Raw genomic sequence first — 15,511 nt, 5'->3', positions numbered from 1 at the left:
TCGTTCAGGAAGGAGACGTCCGTGACCGTTGGAGCGGAGTTGCTTGACTTGTAGTCACTGAAGACCTGGATGTCCTGCCACATGTGTTGGGGGTCAGAGTTAGAAAAATGTTCCTCTACTTTCAGCTTGTAGCAGTACTTGGCCTTTTTGATGCCCCTTTTCAGGTTAGCCCTGGATTTACTGTAGGCATGAGCATCATCTGACCTGAAGGCAGTGTTGCGGGCTTTCATCAGAAGTCGCACCTCCTTGTTCATTCATGGCTTCTGATTAGGGTATGTTGTTATCTGTTTTTCTGTTGTAACACTGTCAATAGTGGTGTTGATGTAATCCAGTACAGAGGAGGAATAGATGTGAATGTCCGTGTGAGAGCCACAGGCAGCCTGAGAAGCAAACATACTCCAGTCAGTGTGTTGAAACCTGTCCTGAAGTAAAGAGTCTGCTCCAGTTGGCCACACTTTGATGGTCCTCACTGATGGTTTCACACGGTTGATGAGGGGTGAATACTTAGGGGTGAGAAACAAAGAAAGGTGATCAGACTGTCCGAGGTGGGGGAGGGGGGTCGCGTTGTAAGCTCCATCAATGTTTGTGTAAACATGATCCAAAGTTTTTTCTCCTCTTGTGTGGCAGGAAACATGCTGGTGGAATTTTGGGAGCACTGTCTTTAATTTGCAGTGATTAAAATCACCCGCGACAATAAAAGCAGCCTCTGGGTGAGCAGTCTGTTGTTTACTAATGGCTGCATGAAGTTCGTTCAAAGCAAGCTTGGCATTAGCATCTGTTGGAATATAGACTGCGGTTATAATGGTGGAAGTGACCGCGGCAGATAAAAAGGTCTACATTTAACCATGATAAACTCTAGGTTAGCTGAGCAGTGTCTCCCAACAATGACAGTGTTTGTACACAAAGCTTTGTTGACATAAATGCACAATCCACCACCTCTTGTCTTACCGGAGTCATCTGCCGTTCTATCTGCCCGGAGCGTGTAGTGCCCGGCTAGCTCAATAGCATTATTGGGTACGTCGCTGTGTAGCTATGTTTCTGTGAAAACCATGACATTGCAGTCCAAAAGTCTCTTACTGTTGGTGATGCGAAGTCGTAACTCATCCATTTTGTTCACCAGTGAGCGCACATTAGCAAGGAAAATGCTGGGTAAAGAGAGCCGGAGCGGTGTTAGCTTTAGCTTAGCTCTTAGACCTCCGCGCTTCCCCCGCCTTTGTTTACGATCTCGACGCCGCCTGCGAGCACTTCTGCCCGGCCTGGGTAGATTGCTTAGCCTCGGGTGTTCTGACGATCTCAGGGATGATTCGAATATTGGTGATAAACTGTTGGAAAAGTCCTCACCGATATACAAAAGCTCCTGTCGGGTGTAGGATGTTAAAGCAAAACTGTTCAGTACGAACAGACCCGAGATGAGCAGGAATAATACTGCAAAATTGCAAAAACTGGAGAGACCCTGAGCCTCGCGATGTGTACGCGGCGCCATCTTGGTCATATTTAAACGGTTCGCGTCTCCAATACGCATTAATCCACAAATGACTTAAGCTGTTAACTTTTTTAATGTGGCTGACACTCCCTCTGAGTTCAAACAAACCAATATCCCGGAGTAATTCGTGTACTAAAACAGTACACTGACTGAACTGATGTGAAGAGAGAGATGAACACCAAGCCGAGTTATAAAAATATAATATTTTTATAAGTTGCTCCTTTTTCACTTCTGTTAAAGGGATAGTTCCCCCAAAAATGAAAATTGTCAATTTATTCATGTTTTTCCAAATTCTGCCCTTGATTCAAATTTCTCATAAGCTTAATTGATTTGGTCTAAAGAGAGAAGAATTAATGATTATTTTAATTTTAAAACTACATATAAAATAGCTACCAAAATAAAATTAGGTAACTACAGGTTGGCTAAAACTATTGACTAAAAGTTGTCAGGGAATGAAATGTGCCGCCTTCGAGAACCGGTCCACTACGGTCAAAATGACCATCATGCCATTACAGGGCGGGAGAGCGGTAACAAAATCTAGCGCGGTATGTGACCAGGGTCTTGAAGGGACAGACAGTGGTTGAAGAAGCCCATCTGGACGCCGGTTAGATGACTTACCACTGGCGCAAACTGAGCAAGCCAAAACAAAATCGTGGACGTCGCGAGCCATAAGTGGCCACCAGAAACGTTGTTTAACTAAACCCTTGGTACGGCTCATCCCTGGATGACAAGCAACGTTAGAGCAGTGACCCCAATGAATAACTTCGGACCGTAACTCCTCCGGCACAAATAAACGATGGGCAACGGGGCAGAGGCGTTACCCCTTCTAAGGCCGTCTTGACCTTCGATTCGACCTCCCATACGAGTGCTGAGACATCTATCTTCTCAGGTAAAATACACTCAGGAGTCACCGGGCGGGCGGAAGGATCAAAAAGACGTGACAAAGAATCGGGTTTGACATTTTTGGAACCCGGGTGGTTTTGTAAAATCAAAACGACCGAAAAAAGTGCCCACCGAGCCTGCCTGTAATTGAGTCTTTTGGCAGTTCTAATGTACTCTAAATTCTTGTGATCGGTCCAAACAATGAAAGGTACCCCTGACCCTTCCAACCAGTGACGCCACTCCTCTAAAGCTAATTTGACAGCCAACAATTCTCTGTTACCAATGTCATAATTACGTTCAGCAGGAGATAAACGGTGTGAGAAAAACACGCAGGGATGCATCTTATCGTCCGAGGCAGCACGTTGGGAAAGAACTGCTCCTACCCCCACCTCTGATGTGTCGACCTCCACCACGAACTACCGTGTGGGATCAGGGGCTACAAGGATGGGAGCCGAAACGAAGCGGCTCTTGAGGTTGGTAAATGTAGTCTCGGCTGCATCCGACCACCTGAACGGAGTACTGGGGGAGGTCAAGGCTGTCAGAGGTGAGACTAGTTGGCTGAAATTATGAATAAAACGTCGATAAAAATTGGCGAACCCCAGAAACCGCTGTAGGGCCTTACGGGAATCTGGAGATGGCCAGTCTATCACAGCCTTAACTTTGTCAGGATCCATATGTATTCCCTCGGACGAGACGATATACCCTAGGAAGGGGACAGACTTGCATGGAATACGCATTTCTCCACCTTGACATAAAGCCCATTCTTGAGTAATCTCTGGAGCACTCATCTGACGTGTTGCACATGTTCCTGGAGAGATGAAGAAAAAATCAGTATGTCATCCAGTTAAACATATATAAACTGATCTACCATGTCTCTCACCACGTCATTAACGAGTGCTTGGAAAACCCCTGGCGAGTTGGAGAGCCCGAACGGCATCACCAAATATTCAAAGTGCCCTCTAGGGGTGTTAAAGGCGGTTTTCCATTCATCCCCCTTCCTGATGCGGACCAAATGATAAGCATTACGTAAATCCAATTTTGTGAATATGGATGCTCCCTGTAACCTCTCGAAAGCTGAAGACATCAATGGCAAAGGATAGGTGTTCTTTATCGTGATGTTGTTCAGCTCTCGGTAGTCAATACAAGGTCGCAGAGAACCATCCTTCTTACCCACAAAAAAGAATCCCGCCCCCACTGGAGAAGAGGAAGGGCGGATGAACCTCGATGCCAAGGAATGAGAAATGTTTTTCTCCATGGCCTCCCTGTCCAGAATAGAAAGAGAGTAAAGCTTGCCCTTAGGCGGAGACTTACGTTAAGAGCGTTCTGTAACGACTGGGTGAAGGAGTGGCAGGAAGCAAGTGCGAGTATAATACAGTTTAAAGGAGTCAATGATACAATACAATACTGAGACACAAATACGACGCTGGGAGGAATACACAGTCCAGGATGGTGGTGATAGGTGAAGTAACCGGAAGGCGGAGGTGAGTTGGCAGCAGGAGAGAGTGACACAGGAACTGTGGTGAAGCGAGCCGAAGGTAAGTGATGTTGCTTGGAGTTGGGTTGCGTAGAGTGGACAGGGTTCCGGGGAGACACGGACATTCAAACGCAGAAACACACAAGAAAGAAAAGCACAGGTCACCAACATGAAACAACGCTCTCACAAACACAAGACGCTAGACAAGCCAATATATAGGGATGAGTAATGAGTGACAGCTGTTGCTAATGACAATTAGCGGAGACGCCCACAAACTAATCAGTGCTGACGCGTAACACACAGACTTCACCCACGAAGTGCAAAACCCAGAGATCACGGTTTACCAACCGTGACATAAATCCATTAAAACTATCCTTAACTTGGACCAATAAACACAATTCTACTTGTTCTTGACCCACGCGCTTCTACTGGACAATATGCCACCAAAAAACGCTAAAACTGGCAAACAACCAGGAAAAACGGCTTCACAAGGCAAAGGGGCTAATGTGGACACGGCTAATGCTAGCAAAGCACCGCTGGATATTTCCAATGAATCCAATACACGGGAGGCATCGGAGACTCCAGAGGCCCCCGAAACTTTGGAGGCGCAGGTGACGCCGAGTCCGACAAACAGTGACATTCTCAAGGAAATTCTGTCATTGAAAGGTGACATGGCTAAACAATCTACCGATATGCTGAAAGCAATTAACGATATAAAAGGCGATATACATTTGCACTCTGAAAGAATCAATGAGACGGAGGAGTGAATCTCGCAAACAGAAGATGATGTAACCTCTCTTCAAGGCAAAGTTATAATACTGGAGAAAACTGTGCAGAATCTTTGCGACAGAATTACAGAGCAAGAAGACAGGAGCAGACGCTCCAACTTGAGACTGGTTGGGTTACCCAAAAAATCGGAGGGCTCAGATCTGTGTGGTTTCCTGGAGAAGTGGCTCCGAGATACACTAGGGGAAGGTTTCACTTTGTCCCCCATCATAGAGAGAGCACACAGGATCGGGCCTATTAACCCTAAATCTACATCGCCACGGGTGGTAATAATGAAGTTTCTGAACTACCGGGACCGGGAAGCAACCCTGAGAACCGCCAGGAAGATGATGGAGGTACACTATGAGAATCAACGAGTCGCTTTTTTTCCCTGCCCTCTCCACGGAGAAACGCAAACTGCAACACTGCAAACTGTGCACTGAATATTCGGTATGGTATGCTGTATCCAGCCCATCTGATCATCACGCACAATGACAAACGCAGGATTTTTAAATCGGTTGCTGAGGCTGAAGAATAGGTTCAGGAAATAAGCTCGCAGAATTGTGACAACTCTGAGACTTAAAAACTAAGCTTTGTGCTCACCGCTCTTTTTTTCTCCTGCATGGAGCCACTGACGAGTAATGACCATGAAAATGGACAAATTCAACGGATAATTTTGTAAGTTGCCTTATTGTTAAAATACGTAATTGGCATGAATGTCCTTTTTTTATTTATTTATTTTTTATTTTTTCACGCACTGGGTGCACGTTAATGTGCATCAAGTTTTATTATGGTCCAAACATTTCTATTACAGCTAGCCCATGTGTGGCTATGCTATGTGTGCAGATTTACGCGTAACCCACTATGTGGATGAAACGTTTTATATAACCCAAGTTCCTAGTCTTAAAAGGTTTAGCATCACATTTCATTTGGGGAAATGTGAGGGGTTTTGTGATAAGGGGCTTACTCCATATTTTTTGTGTTTGATGACTTTACATGGCCTAAAATTGAGGTTAACAAGAATTTATGTTTGATACCTCAGTTATAAATGTGTTTAGCTGCAATGTAAGAGGTCTGAACAAAATTGTCAAGCTCAAACAGGTGCTGGGCAGAATTAAACAAATGAAGAGTACAGTGTGTTTCTTACAAGAGACACAGTTGGTAGATGTAGATGTGAAAAAGATTAGATCTAGGTGGCCTGGTCAGGTATTCTCCTCTAGTTTTACTACTCATGCAAGAGGGGTCATAATATTGATCCATAAATCAGTTCCCTTTGATCTAAAAGATAAATATTTGGGTCCATCTGGGAGATTTATTATACTAAGTGGAAATATAATCTCTACATTAGTCAACTTGGTATGTTTATATGCCCCCAATGGGGATGATCCTGCCTTTTACCAACATTTCTTTTTAAATATGTTAGCATATAGGGGCCAGTGCATTATTGGAGGAGATTTTAATTGTGTGATGCATCCTGCAGTAGATCGTTCAAATAGCTCCGACACTTCCCACCAACAAGCCAGGAAAACGATTGGAAAATGTATGAACGATCTAAATTTAGTGGAGATCTGGAGACAACTTTGTCCGAACAAGATAGAGTAATCATGTTTTTCTGCTACCTACAAAAAGTATTCTCGTATAGATTTCTTTTTGGTTTCCTCTGGTCTGGTATCTATGATTCAGAATTGCTGGTATGAGACTATACTACTCTCTGACCACGCTCCAATTATCTTATCAGTTAAGTTTCCCAGTTATTATTCATCTCCACTTCCATTTCGGTTTCAAGCTAAATGGCTGAAGTCAGCAGAATTTGAGGAATTTCTTGAAGGGAAAAAAAACGGAATACTTTAATTTTAATAAAGACCAGACCAGTGCATCAATAAAATGGGAAGCATTTAAAGCTTATATAAGGGGGGAAATAATGAGCTACACTCTGCATAAATCTAAAATACATCTAAATAAATTGAAAGACATTGACAAACAAATAAAGGAGCTGCAGGACCAGCTGTATTACTGTGATGACATTGAAAAATATTAAAAGCTTCTCTTACTAAAATCTGAATATAATGAACTCACTACCAATAAAATAGCAACTAGTTTACTGTGGTTGAAACAGTCATACTATGACCAGGGTGAGAGGGCAGGAAAACTGCTGGCTTGGAGGCTTAAAAAAATACAGACAAGTAAGGCTATTAACTCAATTATACTTGATAATGGAGAGAATTTAGTGGATCCAAAATGTATAAATGACACTTTTGTAGAATATTATGAAAATGTATATAAATCTCAATATCCAGATAATATGGATAAACAGGATCAGTTTCTGGACCAACTTCAATTCCCAACCTTGTCAGAGGAAACTAAAAATGATCTAGATGGAAAACTGAGCATTCAAGAACTTAAGGAGGCACTCACCCATATGAATAGAGGCAAAGCCCCTGGCCCTGATGGCCTGTCTATTGAGCTTTATAAGAGATTTTCAGATAAATTATTACCTCATCTACTTGAAATGTATAATGAGTCCTATGAGAAAGGCATTCTACCCCCATCCTTAAGATTAGCAGCCATTTCACTTCTGTTAAAACCAGGTATAGCCCCGACAGAGGTGGGGTCATACAGGCTTATATCCTTGATGTCATGTGACACCAAAATACTATGCAAGGCTCTAGCTCGGAGGATTGAATCACATATTCCTAACTTAGTTTCGAACGACCAAAATGGATTTGTTCTTGGCATCCAAGCTTTCCACAAAATTAACCAAAATAAAAGCTCCCTGTTAATGCTGAACAAAAATAACCCATCATAACAAACACAATTTACATGTACCTATGAAAGCTTCACTTACCTGGGAATTAAAATAAATCCTGACATAAAGAAAATTGTATCTATTAATTATGATTCCTTAGTAAAAAAGGTATTGGACTCCTTAGAAAGATGGGGTAGAATGCCAATTTCTATGATAGGTCGCATTAATGTTATTAAAATGTCCATTCTCCCAAAATTCTTATATCTTTTCCAGTCCATCCCCTTACACATTCCAGCATCCTTCTTTTCCTCATTGAATAAAACCTTTACCAAATTTATATGGAATAGTAAACGCCCCAGGCTGCGGCTCTCCCTTCTACTGTATATCTGCCCTATGACCGAGGGGGGCTTAGATTGCCTAATTTCAAGTTGTAGTATTGGGCAGCTCAACTTTGTGCTGCTACTTATTATTTTTCTACCACTGATACACCATATTGGATACACATTGAGAACAATACATTGAAGCTACCCTTGACATGTTATCTTTATGCAGCTGAAATTAAAATATTATTAAAAGACACGAAAAATCCTTTTTTCAAAAACACAATATCAATCTGGCACCATTCTCACTCTGCCTTATCAGAGGTATCTAGGCTCTCATGTTTGTCGCCAATTTGGGGAAATTATAGATTTAAACCAGGAAGAGCAGACATGGGGTTTAGAATTTGGCTGAATAATGGCTTAAATAAAATTGGGGACCTATATAGTGAAGGAGTATTGATGTCTTTTGAGCAATTGGTAAATAAATATGGCTTGCCCAAAAAACACTTTTTTAAGTACTTACAGGTTAGAAGTTTCATCACTACCCAATTAAAGTCTACTTATGAAACCCCCACTCTCCACTATAGAGAATATAACCATTAACCATCACCAGAGTAGAGGCCTGCCTTCCAAATTTTCTAACATTTTACTACTTTCCTGAAAAGAAAGTAGTCTTTCTTATTTACAAGCATGGAAAACTGATTTACAAACAGAAATTTCAGATGATGAGTGGAACAATTCTTGCCTGTTGGCACAGACACAAACTATTAACACCAGGTTTAGATTGCTGCAGTACAAATGGTTATTTAGAACCTATATTACTCCTGTAAAACTTCATCTTTTTAATTCTAATATTCCTGATGTCTGGGTAAAATGTGGTGTAGACAAGGGCACTCTTCTTCATTGTATGTGGCAGTGTCCGGAACTTCAGATTTTTTGGAAGGAGGTCACTACATTTCTTTCCCGTTTGATTGAATGTAACATGCCTATGGACGGTAAACTCTGCTTACTGCACATTTTTTCAAATGGTTTTAAAGGGGCTACAAAAAAGAGGAATCTTGTTAGTTTCTGCTTATTGCAGGCTAACCATGTAATTGCTCTGAACTGGAAGAACACAGAAAGGCCAAAGATAAACCAGTGGATTAAACTAATGTCTAGCAACCTGCCACTGGAGAACCTGACCTACATTGTGAGAGGAAAACTTGAGGATTTTAAAGATATGTGGTTGCCTTTCTAGCGCCTTGTAAAATTATGTGACATGTAAACTATTTTTTGCTGATGGAGTGAGCATGGGTCTAGGGTCTTAAAATAGAGCAGAAATACTTTATTAATATTAGTAAGGCCATTGATGGTTGCATGCATTGTAAAAAAAATAATAATAAATCATATTTGTAATCTTTTTCATTAAATCTCAGTGAAGAGAGCCCTCTGGGAGCGGAGAACATGCAGGGCAAGCCGCTCGCAATGCGGGCATTCGGCCCCCTCGAGAGCCGACTCTGCATGCTCCACTCCCAGGCAAACAACGCACAAACTGTGTGTATCCCCAATAGGTATCATGTTGGACGAAGCTGCCATCAGACCCAGCAGTTTTTGAAACTGCTTGACAGTGAGTGACCGGCCTTCTCTCACTCTTGTGACTGTGGCGAGGATCGACTTGGATGCTTCCCCCCGAAAGCAAACCTCAGAAACTTCCTGTGTTGGGGAGGGATGGAGATATGGAAAAATGCATCTTTAAGATCTATCGTGTCAAACCAGTCCTCGTACCTGATCTCAGACACGAACTGTTTGAGTGTGAGCATCCTGAACTTCAGCCGCTTGACTGAGTAGTTCACTAGACACAGATTTAAAATGGGACGCATTTGCCCACCAGCACTGATGTTGTGCGCTGCGGCTTGGAGGGCTGCGCTCGAGCCTTTAAAAACGATGCCGCACCGGGAGACAGATAGCTGGCGAGCGTCTGTTCAACCCGGGGAATCGCCTTATAACCGCACTTATTCATCCCCGCTATGTTGCAGTAGGGATCAGAAACGAGGATAAAGAGGTGGCCCGAGAATGGCTTTTCCCACGATTTACACACCTCGGCATGCAAATCAGGAAAAAAGGCAGACTTCAGTGCAGAGGTGGCGGCTTAGTTCGCAGAAAACGCTCATCCAGTTTGCTTTTCTGCGGTTCAGCCTTTTTCAGCGGGCCAATCGATGTTTAACTTGGCCATGCTTTTGGCATACTGGTATGGGGATGACAAACAACACTAAATAAGACTCACAAATGTAAATGAACAGTAAACACACATAGCGCTTGCTGAAGACAGAAGGCTAAATGCCGGCTTCGCCGCTCATGCTTTTAAGCTTCCTGGTCTCTGACTTCACCCGCCTATGACATCTTGCCCATTCATTGAACTGATATCACACGTCACTCTAGAGGCATTCCCCAAAGCGTTGATCACTAGCGAATGATCACTAATCAATTCAAGAGTCCCTGTAGGCCCATCCTGTTTGGATAATCACTCATTATAGCTATCATGTTTGTGATTAGCTCATTCATTTCTACAGATTCATATGATTGTGACCACCTCATTCAACAGCAAATTAAACAAGCAATATTCATCTCTTGTAGATTGTTGGCCATATCTGGCATATGGCTCGACGTTGTTAGACAGGCACTGATGGATCGACCAAATCACCTTACCTTATATGATGAAATCTCACACAGTTTAGTCATAAGAGCAGAGAGTCAAAGGAGGGGAAAGGGTGAATGAAAGTATTACAGAATAATAAAAGACATTGAGACAATGACCCTACATTTGAAAGAATTGACATAATTTCAGGTTATTTCTGAAACTGGGCACAGACAATATAGGGTTTAGCTGCCTATTTGAATGGTTGGTGAGATTCTAAAAGAGATGAATTTGGAGACAATTGTTAGCTGCCAGCAAGCTAGGGTCATAAAGAAAATGAATTTAAATAGATTTAAAAACATTTTAGATCCAAAATAAAATAAAGTACAGTTGACAAGATGAGGGTTGGGGTGTACAGGGGTTGCAAATTAGTACAATGTGGCCATGATTTTTGTAAAATATACATACAAATTTCAGAAAATTATTTAGTGGGTTTTTCTTGTTTTTTGTTTTGGATATTTTCTGCTGGACAGGTGGCTTTGGGGCTCCATTCCATGGCACTCTTCCAGGTCTTCCAGTCCAAACTCCTCTGTTGTATGGATGAGTCCGGCCCAGACCCTGTGCCTTTTAAAGTGCTGTGCAGCACGACTGACCCTGCCCTTCGCCACCTAGATGACAGTGCAGGTAATCGGCACATCCATGGCCCACCGCTCGAACCAATCCAGCCCCTTGCCACAGGGGACGAAGCCTTACAGGCCATCCCTGGGGTGTCAAGCTGGGTTATGGGGATAATTAAACGAGGTTATACACTCCAATTCGCTCGAAGACTCCCGCACTTCAGCATCGTGGTCTCCACCTGGGTTCTAAGTGAGGATGCACACATCCTACGCTCCAAAGAGATGAATTTGCTGGCAAAAGGAGCTGTAGAAATGGTTTCTCCAGCCAAGAGCGAGTCAGGCATTTACAGCTGTTACTTCCTCATCCCCAAGAAGGGTGGCAGCCTAAGGCCCATTATCGACCTCAGACACAGCTTGTGAACCTCCCAGAGAGCTTGCTAAACACTGTATCTCAGGCTAGAGCGAAGTCTACAAGATGACTCTACACCCTTAAATGGTATTTCTTTTCAGGCTGGTGTACAGCCTGCGGCCGGGACCCAATCTCATATGACATATCTCTAATATTGTCCTTCCTGCACGAGCTGTAGCTATAAGGGCCATTCCCCTTCCACGCTTAAGGTCTATGTAGGAGGCATAGCATCCTCTCACACTCCTGTAGCTGCCACGGTGTTGAGGGCTCTGAAGATTCCTCCATTGGAGCCACTACAATCCATTGACCTTTGTTCTCTGACACTTAGGACTATTCTGCTGCTAGCATTAGCATTGGTAAAGCGTATGGGAGATTTGCAGGCATGGTCAGTGAGCCCCACTTGCCTCGAGTGGGGCCCAACGACTCCAAGGTCATCCTGAAACCAAGGCATGGCTATGTACCTAAAGTGCTCTCAAGTCTGTTTCCTTCGGAGCAAGACCAACAGTTAAACTTACTATGCCCCGTTCGGGCGCTGAAAATCTATGTTGAGCGTTCCACCCCGTTCATGTGGTCCGATCAACTGTTTGTATGCTTTGGTGGCCACACCATGGGGTCTCCAGTTATGAAGCAGAGACTTTCCAAATGCATAATTGACGCTATTAGGCTAGCATACTCTTCTTAGGCCTTCAATGCACCATGGGAGTAAGTCAACTAGAAGCGTGGTCTCTTCCTGGGCTTGGTCTAGCGGTGTGAATTTACGCAGTGGTTGGCTGAGCATCGCCTTTCCGCATTCACAAGATTTTACAGTCTGGACGTCCCGAACTTATAGGCGCAGGTCCTTTCTGTATAGCAGGCCACTTTGTCATATTACTACCAGTTTGGAGTTTGCCTCCTTCAAGTGCGCTCTTGGCTCCAGGACTTCCAAGGCAGTACTGATTTATTCTGGAATGATTATACAAGGCCGGGCCAACCTGTCTAAGTTTGGCCCCATCGACTCTTGCGGGCTTTCTCTGCAGAATACTTGGTCCTTCTGGGCCCTTTTAGATACTTAAAGCAATTTCAAGTATTAGTCATTCCTCTAGCATATCATTGCAGGATTGAATTGGTTTCCCATAAGCGTCTTTAACAAGACGTAGTACGAGTGAAGTATCGACAGGGAACGTACTTGGTTACTAAAGTAACCTCGTTTCCCTGAGATAAGCAATGAGTGCTGCATACTTTGCCATGCTATGTAGTTGCACGACTCAGTCGTCGTTACAGTCGAAGTAACCTGAGGATTCTATGTCACTGTGCCACTTACATAGGCAGATGCCCCAATGGCCGTGCAGTTACACTGCGTTACTAAAAAAGGCTTCAGTCATCTCAGAGTTTTCCCATAAGCGTCTTTAACAATTTTTTACTCACCTTCGAATTATTACATTACATTATTAATTTAGCTGACACTTTTATCCAAAGCGACTTACAATTGCTATATATGTCAGAAGTCGCACGCCTCTGGAGCAACTAGGGGTTAGGTATCTTGCTCAGGGACACATTGGTATCTCACAGTGGATTCTAACCCAGGTCTCTCACACCAAAGGCATGTGTCTCACACCAAAGGCATGTGACTTTCTACTTTGAGAAGAATCCAGTTGGAGTTATATAAAAAAATTCCTGGCTATTCCAAGCTTTATCATTGCAGTCGGTGAGTGTTGGAGTTGAACAGTCCACAAGTCATCAAATAGAGCATGCGGGTGGGTGGGGGGTGAATAAAGGCCTCCTGTAGTGAGTCCATGCATTTTTGTAAGAAAAATATCCATATTTTGAATCTAATAAACAATTTACTTTTCTCTCACTTCCATTATGTCATACACTGAAGCCATTCTTGCAGATGATGCAGAACATGTGTGTAGCCACACTGGGTTGTACATAATAATTAACTCAAATGATATATAGGGAATTTGAATAATTAATCAGGAATATGATTTATATATATATATATATATATATATATATATATATATATATATATATATCATATTACAGTTGCATTAAAATTATTGAAGATGAAAAATAGGTCAATTGTATATATTAATAACTCATCACAAGGCACTGTAATTTACTCATTTATATTTCAATATTCTATTCTTCATATCAATTATTGTGATATATTTTACTAGAAATTAATGTAAATCAAACGTGGTTCGTCCAGCAAACGGCCGTAAGATTTACTTATTAATTCTCAGTAACGCTATCACTTCTTATAATTCCAGGACAAATAGTTTCTGGCCATGAAACCATTCTCCTGTCCTTATAAAATTTATATTACTTAAAAGTAACAAATGAGCTTTGTAGCTAAGATCGACATTTCATTGACTTTGTAACATGAGCAACTTAGACAGACAATCTGGAGTATATGGAATTTAATAATTGAACTAATAATACATCAAACTACGATTTATACAGAGTAAATACGCGTACGACAATATAGACAGTAAACTTTGTACAAGACATAACGGAATCCAAATGAGGGAGAGGGAGAGAGAGAGAGAGAGAGGGAGAGAGAATGAGAGAATAGGCGTGATCACAGAATCACGCGCTCAGTTATGCAAACTCACAGACAGTAACCCTTGAAAGGCAACATAGAAATCAAATCATAGACAAACTTTAAGCAGCATTTAAATCTCCATAGAGAATGATACTTGCAAGTGTCTCTGTGTCTCTTTCTGTGCTGGAGCAGCGTGAGCGTGGTCCCGTAGCTAGGCGTGTTCTTTCTGTTTTCCGGGCTGCTGCGGAATCGCACGATATTTGAAAGGTCCAACAAAGCAATGTTTCAGAATTTGTCTTCCTTGTGTGGAGAGATGAATAGTTGAATAAACTTAGTAAGGAAAATAAACAAAAACAAAAGAAATAGACGCTCCCGGAGGAGCCATGAAAAGGCTGTCCTCTCAGCCGTCGTGCTGAGAGGGACGGCGATAGGAGAGCGGCCCAAGGCCGCGCAGAGGGACGAGCAGGGTCAAGAGTGTAGAGTAAGAGCTTAAAAAAGTGGGAGGTGCTTCCTGGGTCAGTCCTTTATAGCTCGACTGGTTCACGCCTCTGTTTGCGTGAACAACCAATGAACGTCCGCGATCTGAAGCGGGAAAAAGTTCCTTTGTCTCTGGGGAAACACCCACTTCGAGTGAGTTATGGTACAGTTGAGTTCAGCAGTTTTATTCCAGCAAGTTGGTAATTCCAGATTAATACATTTTTCATAAATTTCCTTTATATAAGTGAGTCCGTCAAAGCATGATGATTAAACAGATACCAAAAATAACAAGTATAAATGATCAACACGTGAAGTTACATTCAAATGCAGAATTACACACATTTAAAGTTTGATTAACACACGATAAAACTGCAGATACTCCAATTTATATGGGGAAACATCTACTGCACAAAAAGCAATAGTTAATACATTTAGAATATATTGAGAGAAATTAGCCAGTGAGCTGGCTTTTTCCTGTCCTGTTTCCCAGTGGGATGACTTCGTTTTATGAGCTGGTCAGGGGTAGGGTTACAACCCATGGTTCTATTTGAGAACATTACTTCAAAAACATTTCCCATTTACAAGTCATACTTATAATCCTCGCATCACAGGATTAACCATTTTTATGCAATACACAAACCTATTCAAAATACATATTATTAAGGACTTACATGATGAGTGTAAGATAAAACATTTGTGGGTGTGTGTGTGTGTAAGTTGTAAGGAGAGTTCGTAATCTCTTTGAGGCTGCTCACGTGACTTTGGAATGTCTAATCCTGTGTCGTAAATAATTTAAATCCAGCCAGGCTGGTGCCAGGCCAGGCATTTAGTGTAAAAAGGTTTCATTTTATATGCCTGAAATCAAAATCTAAAAGTGTTAGGTTTGCATTGTTTTAGATTCAACAAACCGTGATTCATTAGTTCAGAACCCATGAATCGATGACCTGCATATCCGTTACATCCCCCCTTTCCGTCGGATGAAGTCCCTGTGTGGACATCATCGGACAGCAATCATCAGGATGGGCAGATGACAGGATTAATCATGATGGACGTGTAGCAGGTGGATCATGATGTCAGGTGGTTCATGATGGCAGGTGGTTCCTGGAGCTGAGGATTCAGCTTGATGAGGTTCGGTGTTGTCTTTGACTTGGCACCCCCTTTCCGGGGATTCCATCGGAAACCTCCAGCCACGGCTGT

The 15,511-nt window shown here is 42.4% G+C and overlaps 1 protein-coding gene across 2 annotated transcripts in view; it reads left to right on the top strand.

Moving 5' to 3' along the window:
- Positions 1–15,511, top strand: part of LOC132099090 (chemokine-like protein TAFA-5) — a 400,739-nt gene that overhangs the window by 360,550 nt on the left and 24,678 nt on the right. The gene's annotated exons all lie outside the window — the stretch shown is intronic.

The sequence above is a fragment of the Carassius carassius genome, chromosome 22 (genome assembly GCF_963082965.1).
Source record: "Carassius carassius chromosome 22, fCarCar2.1, whole genome shotgun sequence".
NCBI classification, from domain to species: Eukaryota; Metazoa; Chordata; class Actinopteri; order Cypriniformes; family Cyprinidae; genus Carassius; species Carassius carassius.
The sequence above is the reverse complement of the archived record's forward strand: the minus strand, read 5'-3'. Positions and strand labels throughout refer to the sequence as shown.